This window comes from Equus przewalskii, chromosome 7, assembly GCF_037783145.1.
Source record: "Equus przewalskii isolate Varuska chromosome 7, EquPr2, whole genome shotgun sequence".
NCBI lineage: Eukaryota > Metazoa > Chordata > Mammalia > Perissodactyla > Equidae > Equus > Equus przewalskii.
The window spans coordinates 86,323,036-86,337,570 of NC_091837.1; the positions used below are offsets into that span (position 1 = coordinate 86,323,036).

Genomic DNA, 14,535 nt, shown 5'->3' on the forward strand with positions numbered 1-14,535 from the left:
TAGATATAGGTAGATAGATAATAGGTAGATAGATCATAGATAGACAATAGATAGATAGATATGGTACTCACCACCCTTCCTCGTTATTGTCATTTACACAGCTATTGTCAGTCTCCAAACTACTCTGAGATTTTAGCCCTAATTTATTCTTTTGTTCCCCCAGTTTTATTAAGATATAATTGACGTACATCGCTGTATAAGTTTAGGGTGTAGAGCATAATGGTTTGACTTACATATATTGTGAAATGATTACTGCTATAAGCTTAGTTAGCATCCATTGTCTTATACAGATACAATAAAAAGAGAAAGCAAAAATAGAAAAGGAAAAAAATTTATTTTTTCCTTGCGACGATAACTTGTAGGATTTATTCTCTTAATTTTCAAATATATCATACAGCGGTGTTAACTAAGTCATCATGCTGTACATTACATCCTTAGTATGTATTTATCTTGTAGCTGGAAGTTTGTACCTTCTGATCACCTTTTCTCCTATTCCCCCTCCCATCACCCCCTGCCTCTTGTAACCACAAGTCTAACCCCTTTTCCACAAGTTTGGTTTTTTGTTTGTTTTTTTATTCCACATGTAAGTGAGATGATACAGTATTTATCTCTCTCTGTCTGACTTATCTCATTTAGCATAATGCCCTCAAGATTCATCCACGATGTGAGAAATGGCAGGATTTCCTCATTTTTTATGGCTGACTAATATTCCTCTGTGTGTGTCTGTGTATATCACAACTTCTTTATCCATTTATCCATTGATGGACATTTAGGTTGTTTCTGTGTCTTAGCTATTGTAAATAATGTTGTGATGAACATGGGGGTGCAGATAAGATTCTGAGTTAGTGTTTTTATTTCCTTTGGATATATTTCCAGAAGTGGAATTGCTGGATCATAGTAGTTCTATTTTCTTTTCTATTTTTTGAGAATCTTTTTTTAAAGATTTTATTTTTACTTTTTTTCCCCAAAGCCCCCTGGTACATAGTTGTGTATTTTTTTTCAGTTGTGGGTCCTTCCAGTTGTGGCATGTGGGATGCTGCCTTAGCATGGCTTGATGAGCGGTGCCATGTCCGTGCCCAGGATTCGAACCGTCGAAACCCTGGGCCACTGAAGCAAAGCATGAGAACTTAACCACTCAGCCACGGGGCCGGCCCCAGTAGTTCTATTTTTAATATTTTGAGGATCCTCTGTACTATTTTCCATAGTGGCTGGACCAGTTTACATTCCCCCCAACAAGGTGCAAGTGTTTCCTTTTCTCCACTTCATTTCCAACAGTTGTTATCTCTTGTCTTTTTGATGCTAGCCATTCTAACAGGTGTGAGGTCATACCTCATTGTGGTTTTGCATTTCTCTAATGACTAGTGATGCTAAACATCTTTTCATGTACCTGTTGGTCTTTCATGTATGTCTTTTGGAGAAATGTCTATTCGGTCTTTTGTCCATTTTTTTTTTTTTTTTGAGGAAGATTAGCCCTGAGCTAACATCTGCCACCAATCCTCGCCTTTTTGCTGAGGAAGATAGGCCCTGAGCTAACATTTGTGCCCATCTTTCTGTACTTTATATGTGGGACACCTGCCACAGCATGGCTTGATGAGTGGTGCATAGGTCCACACCCAGGATCCAAACCCGCAAACCCCAGGCCACCAAAGCGGAATGTGCGAACTTAACCACTGCACCACCAGGCCACCCCTTTGCTCATTTTTTTAATTGGATTATTTGGGACTTTTGCTATTGAGTTGTATGAGTTCTTTATATATTTTGGATATTAATCCCTTATCAGACAGTTTGCAAATAGTTTTTTGCCATTCTGTAGGTTATCTTTTCACTCTTTTGATTGTTTCTTTTGCTATTCAGAAGCTTTTTACTTTAACGTAGTCCCACTTGCTTAATTTGATTTTGTTGCTTGTGCTATAGGTGTCATATCCAAAAAAAATCATTACCAAGATCCATGTCAAGGGGCTTTTCTCCTAAGGTTTTTTCTAGGAGTTTCATGGTTTCAGGTCTTATGTTTAAGTCTTTAATACATTTTGAGTTAATTTTTGTGAGTGGTGTAAGATAGGGATCCAGTTTCATTTTTTTTACCTGTGAATATCTAATTTTCCCAGCACCGTTTACTGAAGAGACTGTCTTTTCTCCATTGAGTATTCTTAGCTCTCTTGTCAAACATTAGTCAATCATATATGCTTGGATTTATTTTTGTGCTTTTGATTCTGTTTAATTGATCTATTTGTCTGTTTTTCTGCCAGTGCCATACTGTTTCACTTACTGTGGCTTTATGGTACAGCTTGAAATCAGAAGTGTGATGTCTCCAACTTCGTTCTTCTTTCTCAGGATTGCTTTGGCTATTTGGGGTCTTTTGTGGTACCATATAAATTTTAGGATTGTTTTTTCCGCTTCTGTAAAAAATGACATTAGACTTTGATAGAGATTGCACTGAATCTATAGACAGCTTTTGGTAGTATGGATATTTTAACAATGTTACTTCTTCCAATCCATGAACATGGGATACCTTTCCATTTATTTTTGCTTTTGATTTCTTTCATCAGTATCTTGTAGTTTTCAGAGTAGAGACCTTTCACTTCCTCGGTTAAGTCTATTCCCAAGTGTTTTATTGATTTTTATGCTATTATAAATGGGATCATTTTCTTTATTTCGTTTTCAGATTATTCACTTAGTGTATAGAAATGCCACTGATTTTTGTATGTTAATTTTGTATCCTGTAGTTTTACTGAATTTGTGGATTAGATTGAAAAGTTTTTTGGTGGAGTCTTTAGGATTTTCCATATATAAAATTACATTATCTGCAAATAGAGACAGTTTTACTTCTTCCTTTCCAATTCTGATGCCCCTTATTTCTTTTTCTTGCCTGATTGCTCTGACAAGGATTTCCAGTACTGTGTTGAATAGGAATGGTGAGAGTGGGCACCCTTGTCTTGTACCTAATTTTAGAGGAAAAATTTTCAACATTTTACCATTGAGTATGTTGTTAGCTGTGGGCTTATCGTATATGGCCTCTATTATGTTGAGGTCCATTCCTTCTATACCTAATTTGTCAAGTTTTTATCATAAATAGATGTTGAATTTTGTCAAATGCTTTTTCTGCATCTATTGAGGTCATATGATTTTTTCTTTCACTCTATTAATGTGATGTATCATGTTGGTTGATTTGTGCATGTTGAACCATCCTTGCATCCCAGGTATAAGTCCCATTTGACCATAATGAATGATCCTTTTAAAGTGCTGCTAAATTCAGTTTGCTAGAATTTTATTGAGAATTTTTGCGTCTATATTCATCAGAGATGTTGGTCTATAGTTTTCTTTACTGGTAGTGTTCTTTTCTTTATTTGGTATCAAGATATGCTGACCTTGTAAAATGAGTTTGGGAGTGTTCCCTTCTCTTCAATTTTTGTAAGAGTTTGAGGAGGATTGGTGTTTGTTCTTCTTTAAATGTTTGGTAAAATTCACCAGTGAAGCCATCTGGTATTGAGCTTTGCTTCAGTGGGAGATTTTTGATTACTGATTCAATCTCCTTACTAGTAATTGCTTTATTCAAACTTTTTTATTTGTTCCTAATTCAGTCTTGATTTTTGATTACTGATTCAATCTCCTTACTAGTAATTGCTTTATTCAAACTTTTTTATTTGTTCCTAATTCAGTCTTGGTAATTTGAATGTTTCTAAGAATTTTTCCTTTTTTTCTGTGTTGCTATTCTCTGGGTGTATAGTTGTTTGCAGTAGCCTCTTATGCTCCTTTGTATTTCTGTGGTATCAATTGTAATGTCTCCTTTTCATTTATAATTTTGTTGAGTTGAGTCTTCTCTTTTTTCCTTAGTCTAGCTAAAAGTTTGTCAGTTTTGTTTATCTAATTTCCACATATTCATGGATTTTCCAGTTTTTCTCTTGTTATTAATTTCTAGTTTCATACCATCATGGTCAGAGAAGATACTTGGTATGATTTCAGTTTTCTTGAATTTGCTAAGACTTCTTTTGTGGCCTAACACATAGCCTATCCTAGAAAATGTTTCATGTGCGCTTGAGAAGAATGAGTATTCTGCTGTTGTTGGGTAGAATGTTCTACATATGTCTGTTAGGTCCATATGGTCTATAGTGTTTTTCAAAACTGCTGTTTCCTTATTAATTCTCTGTCTGGATGATCTATTCACTGTTGAGAGTGGGATATTAGAATCCCCAACTATTAATTGTATTGTTTACTTCTCTTTTAGCTGTGTTAGTTTTTGCTTCATGTATTTAGGTGCTCCAATGTTGGGTGCATAAATATTTCAATTATTAATGTCTTTTTTGATGTATTGACTCCTTTATCAGTATATAATGACCTTCTTTGTCTCTTTTACTATTTTTAGTTTAATGTCTATTTTGTCTGATATAAGTCTAGCTTCCTCTTTTGGGTTTCGTTTTGGTTATGATTTGCTTGAAATATCTTTCTGTCCTTTCACTCTCAGCATACGTGTGGAAGGCTAAAGTGAGTCTTTGGCAGGCAGCATACTGTTTGATCTTGTTCATCCATTCTGTGTCTCTTGATTGGTGAATATAATCTGTTTACATTTAAAGTAATTTTTGGTATGGAAAGACTTACTATTACCATTTCCTTAATTGTTTGCTGGTTGCTTTGTAGATCCACTGTACCTTGTTTCTTATCCTGCTGTCTTTTTTTGTGTTTTGATGTCTTTTGATATCAGCATGCTTTGATTTCTTTGTCATGTTCTTTTGTGTAATATCCACAGGTTTTCCCCTTGTAGTTACCATGAGTCTTATATAAAACATCTTAAAATTATAACATTCTGTTTTAACAATAATAACTTAACTTCAGTATAATTCCTAAGCTTTACACTTTTACTTCTCCTCTCCCCTCACTTTTTAGGTTATTGATCTTACAATTTACGTATCTTTTATATTGTGTAACTAATAACAGATTATAGTAGTTATGGTTATTTTTGCTATGTTTAACCATAAACTAGAGTTTATATATGTCATCCTATTCTCTTCTGTCCTCAAAAGTTTCTGTTGAGAAATCCGCTGACAGTCTTATGGGTGTTCCCTTGTTTGTAACTTCTCCCTTCTCTTGCTTTTAAAATCCTGACATTGTCTTTGACTTTTGACGCTTGTAATGTGTCTCTGTGTGGCTGTATTTGTTTTCAACCTATTTGGGATTCTTTGGGCTTCTTGGATCTGCATGTCTATTTATTTCCCCATGTTTGGGAAGTTTTCAGCCATTATTGCTTTAAATATACTTTCTGTCCCTTTCTCTTTCTCTTCTTCTGAAATTTTCATAATGTGAATATTGTTTCTTTTTATTGTGTTCTGTAATTCCCATAGGCTTTCTTCACTGTTTTTCATTCTTTTTTCTTTTTGTTCCTCTTACTGGATAATTTCAAATGCCCTGTCTTCCAGGTTGCAGATTCTTTCTGCTGCATGGTTAAGTTTATTTTGAAACTCTTTATTGAATTGTCCAGTTCAGTTATTGTTTATTTCAGCTCTAGTATTTCTGGGTTTTTCTTCTTTTGATGGTTCCAATTGCTTATTTGAACTCATTTTGTTCATGTATTTTTTTCCTAATTTTGTTTAGTTGTCCATGCGTTCTTATAGTTTACTAGGGTCCTTTAGGAGGATTATTCTGAATTCTTTGTCTAACAGTTTACAGATCTCCATTTCTTTAGGATCAGTTAGTAGAGCTTTATCAGTTTTCTTTACTCATGTCTTATTTACCTGGTTTTTCGTAATCTTTGATTCTTACATTGGTATCTGTGGTGAGTAAGTGGTCTCCTTTTCCAGACTTTGTAGGTTCACTCTGGCAAAGACAGTTCTTCACCAGTCAGCTCAATTTGAGTTTCTGGATACGTCTGCTTATAACATCTTTGGGTCACTGTGGCTTGCTGTTAGGGTCTGTTTTTGGGCAAGGCAACTGTTCAAGCTCTAAGGTCAGGGGTGTGGGGTGTCCACTGGCTGAGAACAGCTGGATAGGGCTGCTGGCTTGGTTCCCTGACCAAGTGAGATGGTAGGATGGTCTTCATGGTTGCCTGCATTCTCTGGTTAGGCTTTCTAGATGGTCAAGACTAGCTACCCTATTCAGCAGTAGGTGGGGCTATGAATGAGCTTGCCTGCCCTGGAATGGCAGCAGGACAGGACCCAGGGCCTGCACAGCTTGTTGTTTGGAGACCTAAATCAGAATAGAGTGCACTGAATATCCTGGTCAGGTGAGGCCACTGGTTTTGCTCTGCAGATGGGGGAAGCCATGGACTGTGCTGTCTGTTCCCCTGTTGCTGTAAGCAGGGCTGTTGGATGGACTATGCAGCTTCCTGAGTACTCTGATAAGGTTCCCTGGTCGGTCAGGCTGAAAGCTGTATTCAGCAATAAGTGGGGCTATGAATTAGTTTCTTTTCCTGGGTACAGTGAGAGACACAACTCCAGGGCCACTAATGCTTTTTGTTTGTGATCTTGACTCAAGCTGGCCCATACTCCAAGTTCCCTGTCAGAACAGGGCCATTGGATTTGTTCTGGGGATAATCCATTCTGCTCGCCTGCCCATTGGCTGGAGAGTTTCTGGGTTACACAGCTTCCAGGTATGGTCTGTGTGGTCAAAACTACATTCATAATAATTTTAAGATTTTTTTGCCTTTTTCACTATATTGATTTTGTATTGATCATACAAAATAAATGGCAGATAAAGCTGTTTACAGCTGGTTCCAGTGACTCAGATGGTAGGCAACAACTAAATTTAAAGAAAGTTGCAAAGAAATATTTTGAAATATTAGAATCTGAATTTTACTCAAGTGAAAGAATGCTTACTATTTCTCATTAGTTTTCATATGTACAGAATTGGGATTTCATTTTAAGGAATGTGCTTTAAATACTAGTTACCCATCTTCATCCCATCAGCACTAATGAGTCCCGTTTGACTTTTGTAATATTACTAATGCTATGACTGGAAGTGATATGCTGCAATTACATTAAACTAAGAGTGTGCCAACGTTATTTCACTTACTATTTAGTGCAAGAAATTTTCTCTTTATATTTCGATACTACATAAATTGTATAAATCATGAGTACATTTCCATTTACTATTCCTTGCTGTTATTTAAAAGAGCTTAATAGTGATGATAGGGAAAAATCTAATTTGATCATAAACTTATTTTCAATAGGAAGTATGTAAAATAAAATATTTAAATATTTTTACTATATTTTAAACACTTATCCTAATGTACTAGTTAACTCCTTTTTTCTCATATTAAGCAATTCAGCTATTGCTTTAATTGCTGATTATTTCAGATAATAGTCATCAAAATTATTATTCAGAGGAAATTAACCGAAGTTCCTTGGTGCAGAGATACCTGGAAAGATATGGCTGTCGGTCCAGTTACAAAATAACTAAAATTATAGTAGACATATGCAGGAAGTTTGGAAATCAGAAGCTCAACTATAATTCAACAAATAATAAGGTGCCCATTTCTGTTTCAGAAACATTTTTAGAAATCTGGTTCTTTGAAAGTTCCATAAGAAAATTCCAATAACCATGCTTATATGTAATATATACAAAAGTTCATACCTAACTCAGTACGTATCTTCTCTTTAAATGGAAGAGTATATGTTTTGTTGAAAGGTTTTCTGTTTGAATCTTAGTCAAGGATTTAGGGTTTTTTTGTCTTATTTTCTATCCGAGGACAGAAACCCATATAAATGGTTTTAGGTGCCTATGAACCAAAGGTCTTCATTTATGAAGAAGTTGCAGGATCAGTAATTTCCCCTGCATATGTTTTTGTCATTTTTGTAAATTGTAATCTAGACAAATATTTATATTGTAGAGGAAAACAATTCTTCTTGTTTATCATATATTAACCTTCTTATCATTGTAGTACTCTTTAGAGAGCTAGGGGTTCTCTTCTAAATTAAAAAAAAGTCAAATATTAGATTATAATGTTTTCCCTTTTATCTGTGGGAAATTAAGCATTAATCCTTTGAGTTTTAAGCCAATCACAATATCACTTATTTCTCTGTCACACAATTTGTATTTCTTACTGTATTAATTCTCATAGTCTGTGTATTTATAAAACACCTTTTGAAGACTTTTTTTTCTTTTCTTCTTATTTTTTTCATGAATTTTATTTTGAAATAACATTGCTTTTCTTTCTAGTTTGGATATCTAATTTTTTGTTTTAATAATAGCTTGAGTCTTAGTTGTAATCAATTACCAAGAGTACTTACTGGTTTTTAAATATTTCAGTAGGTCCTAATTTGTTTTCCTTTCATTTTTTTTTTCTGGATGCAGGTCATGAGGCTCTTAATAAAACTGCCATTTCCTGTGTTTTATGAAAGTTTCAGCACATCTTTGTGGAAACTGACTTCTCTGACTCAGTAGTAGATTGTCACCTGTGTAGAGGGCCTGTGGGCTGGCAGGCACTGTCATAATATCTGGGCTCAATTGCTAGAGTACAGAGCCATGAGGAAGAGTTTCCAAATCATGTTATAATAAGTAAAACTGAGTAGTTTTGTACTGAATCTTTTGTTCTTACTTTTTCAGTTCTTTTAAAGAGTTTTATAATTTTAATCACATTCCATCCTTGCATTTCTATAACTGATGTTTCTGCAATTTCCTTTTCTTTTGGTTAAAATAATAAGGAGGAATAACTGGATTTTTATACCTATATTCAACATTAGATGAAGATTAATCCCAGTGGTTCATAACATGTGATAACAGATTGAAAGTTGGGACAAAAATAGCAATTTCATTTCTTTCATTGAGTTTCATGATGCTGGAATTCATTCCAATATCCAAAGGCAAAGAGGCACATAGCCCAGTGCTCTTAAAAAGCTTCCTACTGAAAGCAGACATCTGTTGTATGTTAATTGAGTAAAATAAAATAAGGAAGGAAGGAATGTTTGTTCCCTGGGTACTTTATTAGCATTCTCTTCTATTTAGATTCTCAAAGAGACTAGTGGGAAATATGTATATCATGAGATGATCAAATACTAGGGCTGTTGTCATGAAAATTAATATTAATATTATTTGACAATGTTTTGTCTTCCTTTGATGTTAGACAATATTGTTATTCTCTGTGCAAACTCTTTAGCATGTTACTCAGGTTAATGCAACTTGAAGTCAGTTTTAATAAAGATCCATATTAAGACCATTGTGAGATACTGGTTACAAATTAAACACCCTTAACATTTTGTCACACATCTTGATGAGAATATTCTACTCATCATAGAAAGAGAGGCTCTATAGTTGTCTTTAATTTGGATAAAATTAACACCAATTAAGTGTCCCTTATCAGATGCCACACCATAAACACTTGTAATATTGCTGCCCCAGGTGATCCAATGGAATCCTGAAGTGTTCTCAGCTACAAATTTGCCACATGATATCACTGCTTTGATTCTGCAGTTGCTATGGTACCCTGAACGAATTCTCAGTATTAGTCCTTCAGGGTATAAATTAAGAATCATCAACATTGTTGGATGTCAAGTGCTTAGTTCCCACTGGCCATGATGCTGTTTTAATTTATTGAAAATAAAAGAAAGAAAAAGAAAAATACCTCTGAACTGGAATAAACTGTTTAATAGAATGCTTTGTATATAAATATCAATAATCAGAAGATTATCTAGGTTAATACATTTTAAAGCAATATCAATACTTTTTAGACTTATTAAGACATCAATATCCATTTATCCATCCAATTCTTAAAGAATACTTTAAAAATTCTTTATATAGATATAAAGCAGTGAAGTAGTCTAGATTCAAGTGATGGAATTACTTAAGATAATCTTAAGAACTTTGAAATTACTGCATATATTCAATTGACTTAATTCTTTTGTAGATACCCTTGAATTAATTTTGATTTGGCTTAATATATAAGTATTATAACAACTCGAAATGCATGTCATATTTGTTTTTATTATTTGTTTATTTTAACAGCTTTGAGATATAATTCACATACCTTAAAATTCACCCATTTAAACTGTTCAATTCAACAGTTTTTAGTAAAATCTTAGTGTTGTGCAACAACTACAGTCTGATTTTAAAGCATTTTCATCATCCTCCAAAGAAAGCACATATCAATGAGCAGTCATTCCCCATTCTCCCTTTACTCCCAGGCCCTTGGCAATCACTAATCTACTCTCTGTCCCTATAGATTTACCTAATTTGGACATTTCATATAAATGGAATCATAGAATGTATGACTTTTTGTGACTGGGTTCTTTCACTTAGTATACTGTTTTCAAGGTTTATCTACATTGTAGCACGGATCAATTTTTCATTCTTTTCATGGCCAAATAACATTCCATTGTATGTAACCACATTTTTCTTCACTCTTCAGTTGATGGGTATTTGGGTTGTTTCCACTTTTTGTCTATTATGAATCATGCTATTATGAACATTCATGTACAAGTTTTCCTGTAGATTGTGTTTTTATTTCCCTTGGAATTCCTGGATCATATGGTAACTCTATGTTTACACTTTAAGGGCCACCAAACTATTTCCTAAAGTGGCTGCACTATTTTACATTATTATAAGCCATGTTCAAGGGTTCCAATTTCTCCACATTTTCACCAACACTAGATAATATCCATCCTCAGGGAGGTGAAGTGATGTCTCATTGTGGTTTTGATTTGAAATACCCTAGTGACTATGATACCGATCATGTTTTTATGTACTAATTGGCTAATAGTATACTTTCTTGGGGTAAAATATTTATTCTGATCCTTTGCCCATTTTTTAAATTGGGTTATTTGTTGTTTTGTTATTGAGTTGTGTTTTTTTTATATATTCTGGATACACAAAACTTCTAAGATACGTGGTTTGCAAATGTTTTTTCTCATTATGTAGATTGTCATTTCAACTTCTTGATAGTTTTATTTGAGGCTTAAAACTTTTTGAAATAATTCTGATGCAAGCCAATTTATGTTTTTTTCTTTTGCTGCTTATGCTTTTGGTGTTGTATATAAAATACGTTACCTAACTGATTGCCATGAAGATTTACCTCCATGTTTTATTCTAAGAGTTTTATAGTTTTAGCTCTTATATTTAGGTCTATGATCCATTTTGAGTTAATTTTTATAAATGAGGTGAGGTAGGAGTTCAACTTCAGTCTCTTGCTTATGGATATATAGTTGTCCCACAACTAATTGTTGAAAAAATCATTCTTTCCCCATTGAAATATCTTGGCACCCGTGTCAATATCCAGTTGACCACAAATGTAGGAGTTTCTTTCTGGAGTCTGGACAGAATTTTATTCCATTAACCTAAATGTCTATTCTCTGCCAAAAAAATATTCTCTTGATTATTATAGCTTTTGAGTAAGTATTAAAATCAGGAAGTGTTCGTTTTCCAAATTTGTTTTTCTTTTCTAATTCTTGTTTTCATACTTAATTTATTTTGGTTAAGAATGTTGAGCTTTACCACAGATTTACCTACATGTGTTCTCAAAGAGAAAGAAACACCGTCAGTAAAGCACAGCCACTTGGAAAGTTATTCTGGCTTTTTGTCACTAAGATGACAATAAAACTTTTGGGAAAATAATTGATTAAAATCATTGGGAATGTAATTTTCATCATTCCATTCACTGTAAGGTCCATTTAGAGAATACTGTCTCCAGGTTTCCAAAAATATAGTTCCTTAAAATGAGAATCTCTCAAATCTGAACCTTGTGTCATTCTATATAAAATTACTCAAACCAATTCACTTATAAGCAAACATTATACATTTTGCTGTATAGAATTTAATTCACAGATTGAATTATTCAGCTGAGATATACTCATATTAGTTTCATTAACCCTATATCTACAACAACTGCATTGTTACCTTAGTTTATTAGGAAAGTTAGTTTATAGACCTCAAAGGTCAATAAATTATTTCAGCAATACATTTATCCAATGCTAGCTGTTTAACATTTCTTAAACATTTTAACAATTGTCCAGTAGACAAGGAAGCTACTTACTTTAAATGGAAAGTACTTGGTAGAAATTTTGTAGCCAGTTTCATGAAAGCTTGAGAGTTTTATGAAATTCAATGATGTATGTATAAAAAAAGAAAGCCAGTAATGAAACTAATAAATAATTCTGGTAAATCATCATGGGTCACAAGACCACAGAACATTTTATATTCTGTTAAAATGAGATCATGTCTTATTTTTGAAAACCTTAGTAATAATTACTTGGAATCACTGAATTTAACTCATCCAATAATTTCCATATAGGTAATAATAAGATGTCATATTTAAAGACTTGAAATTGATTCTGACATTGAAAAATAAGTAGACTCATGTAACACAAGCCATATACTTAGCAAATTTCTCAAAAGGCAACCACTTTCCATCAGAGATCACCAAGACGTTTTAGTAAAATGTTCCTATTGAATTTGCTGACTGTTTTTTTGAGTGAAGAGCTTACCAGAGTATAATCCTTAATAAAATGGTTCATAATATTTCAGTTCCAATTATAAGTATTTGTGCAAAATTTAGTCTGTGAATTATTTGAAGTCAGCAAGTTGTCACGCCCACTCATTCCTTACAAAGGCTCTGCATCACATGCGTTGGGCTTAGGGAATTTGTGAACAGGACACTTATCTGAATTTGTGCCATAATTGCTCATTACCTTAATCAAATTCCAAGCTGGAGAGATTATAATGGCACCCCACTGTAGATGCCTGGAGCAGAGTTGGAGCAGATTGGCCAGAAGGACTTGCCAGGATACCCGACGCTCAACATGTCGCTTCAATTTCTGTGACAGGAATGGGTCCTGTTCAATTGCTAATGGAAAGATGTATCAAAACTGATTATCAACAGTCTCCATTTAGAGTTAGATAAAGATTTATAATACAAAAAAGGGGATTTATGTGCTGTTATCAGCAGCATCTAACAGGCCTCCCTTTCTAATCTTTTCTGTTTGATTTTATTTTCCTTTCTTTTCAATGATAGAAATTAATATTTTCAGGAATTGCAACTCCTTTTTAGTGAAAATCATTGTCTCCATATCACTAAGGCTCAGACGATAACTAGGACCTTGTTTTACTGCCAGTTTGATCAGATTATAAGATATGGTTTGAGTATATTTGAATATATTTTTCTTGAACCATAAATTTTGGGGAATCTACCCAGATTTCAGCCAGGCCGCCTGGGGCCTTACCAGAGTAATAACAGGAACAAAGCAATTACTCTGTGCTCACAGTAAATAGTGAATTGGATTTATCTGGCATGTAAGAGTTTTAGGATACTATTGATATAAAAATTTTCAAATTTTAGCCTACATTCTTGGCAAAGATTTTTAACGAAAGTGGAAGGGCATCTGTTGCTTTAGCCTATCCAACATCCATTTAATCTTTCCCTTTTTTAACATGCAAACGTTATTCCAAGCACTTGAAATACATGCATGAATAAAATGAATATCCTTTCTGCATGGAATTTGCATTCCAGTGGAAAGAGACTGAGGCAAGTAACATATAAACCATGTAATTGTTAGGGAAAAAAAATCAGTGCTCTTGCTTTGGGGACAGGTTGTAATATTAAATATGGTGTCTGGCTTCAGATTTGAGTAAATATATGAAAGATTTTATAGAAAGTTAATCATTCAGATATTTGTTGAATGAGAGTTCCAGGCAGTGGGAGGTCAATATAAAGTCCTTGATAAAATGATGATCAAATAGAGAAAGAAACCAGATGATATATGAGAGAGCATTGCCTATTGATGAAACTATGGATGTCCTTGAGCAGGTGAAAGAGGAGAGGATCTGGTGCACTAGTGAGGACAGGGAAAATTAAAGTTTATATATTTACACACACATATATATACATATACATACATGTGTGAATAGAATATATGGCTACAGCACTATCTAGAGGCTAACAGTCTATGAGACAGAGAATGAAAACAACTATTATAAATAATTTAGTGCAATAAGTTTGAGGATAAAGGTGCGCAATCAGTATAACAGAGTATCTGAGGAAAGCTACATCATTCAGGCCAGGGTCATTGGACTGACTTCTACTCAGCGTGTTCCAAGGACCAGCAGCTCCGAATCATCACCTGGGAACTTGAGAAAACGCAAAAATCTTGAGACCCTTGAGACCAACTGAATCGTTATTTGCACTAATATCCTAAAATGATTCATAAGAATGTTAAATTTTAAGAAGCCTATTTTAAAGGATTTGAGGAGTAGAGCGACCATCCATTTAAGAGAGAAGATAGAATGTGAGCAAAGGTATGCAGGAAGAAAAAAGTAAAATGAATATCACCACCACCAAACCCACTCTGTTGTATGCTGAGAATTACAAAAAGCTCAGCGTTGCTGGAGAATACAAGATCAGGATTGCCCTGGTAGAGGTACTACAAGGGAGGAAGTTAGAGAAGAGCTTACACGCTAATCTGGCCCCTGAGATTCAATCTGTAGGTGCTGGGAGCTATTGAGGGTTTTGTCAAGTAGATGATGTGGTCAGAATCGCATTTGAGCCAGGTCTTGGGGGCAATCAGATGAGAGATTGTGAAGGCCTAGACCACACCTAGGGCGCTTTCCATTGTGCTTAAAATA

The 14,535-nt window shown here is 34.2% G+C and overlaps 1 protein-coding gene and 1 long non-coding RNA gene across 6 annotated transcripts in view; one reads left to right on the forward strand and one right to left on the reverse strand.

Annotated features, from left to right (window-relative positions):
• CCDC102B (coiled-coil domain containing 102B) overlaps positions 1–14,535 on the forward strand; it is a 281,402-nt gene that overhangs the window by 231,088 nt on the left and 35,779 nt on the right. The window lies entirely within an intron of this gene.
• The window catches only part of LOC139084593 (uncharacterized), a 42,616-nt gene that overhangs the window by 21,988 nt on the left and 6,093 nt on the right, over positions 1–14,535 (reverse strand). For both annotated transcript variants that reach the window (XR_011542097.1, XR_011542098.1), the window contains exon 2: positions 12,606–12,760. This is a non-coding gene — a long non-coding RNA (uncharacterized lncRNA). The remainder of the gene's footprint in view (positions 1–12,605; positions 12,761–14,535) is intronic.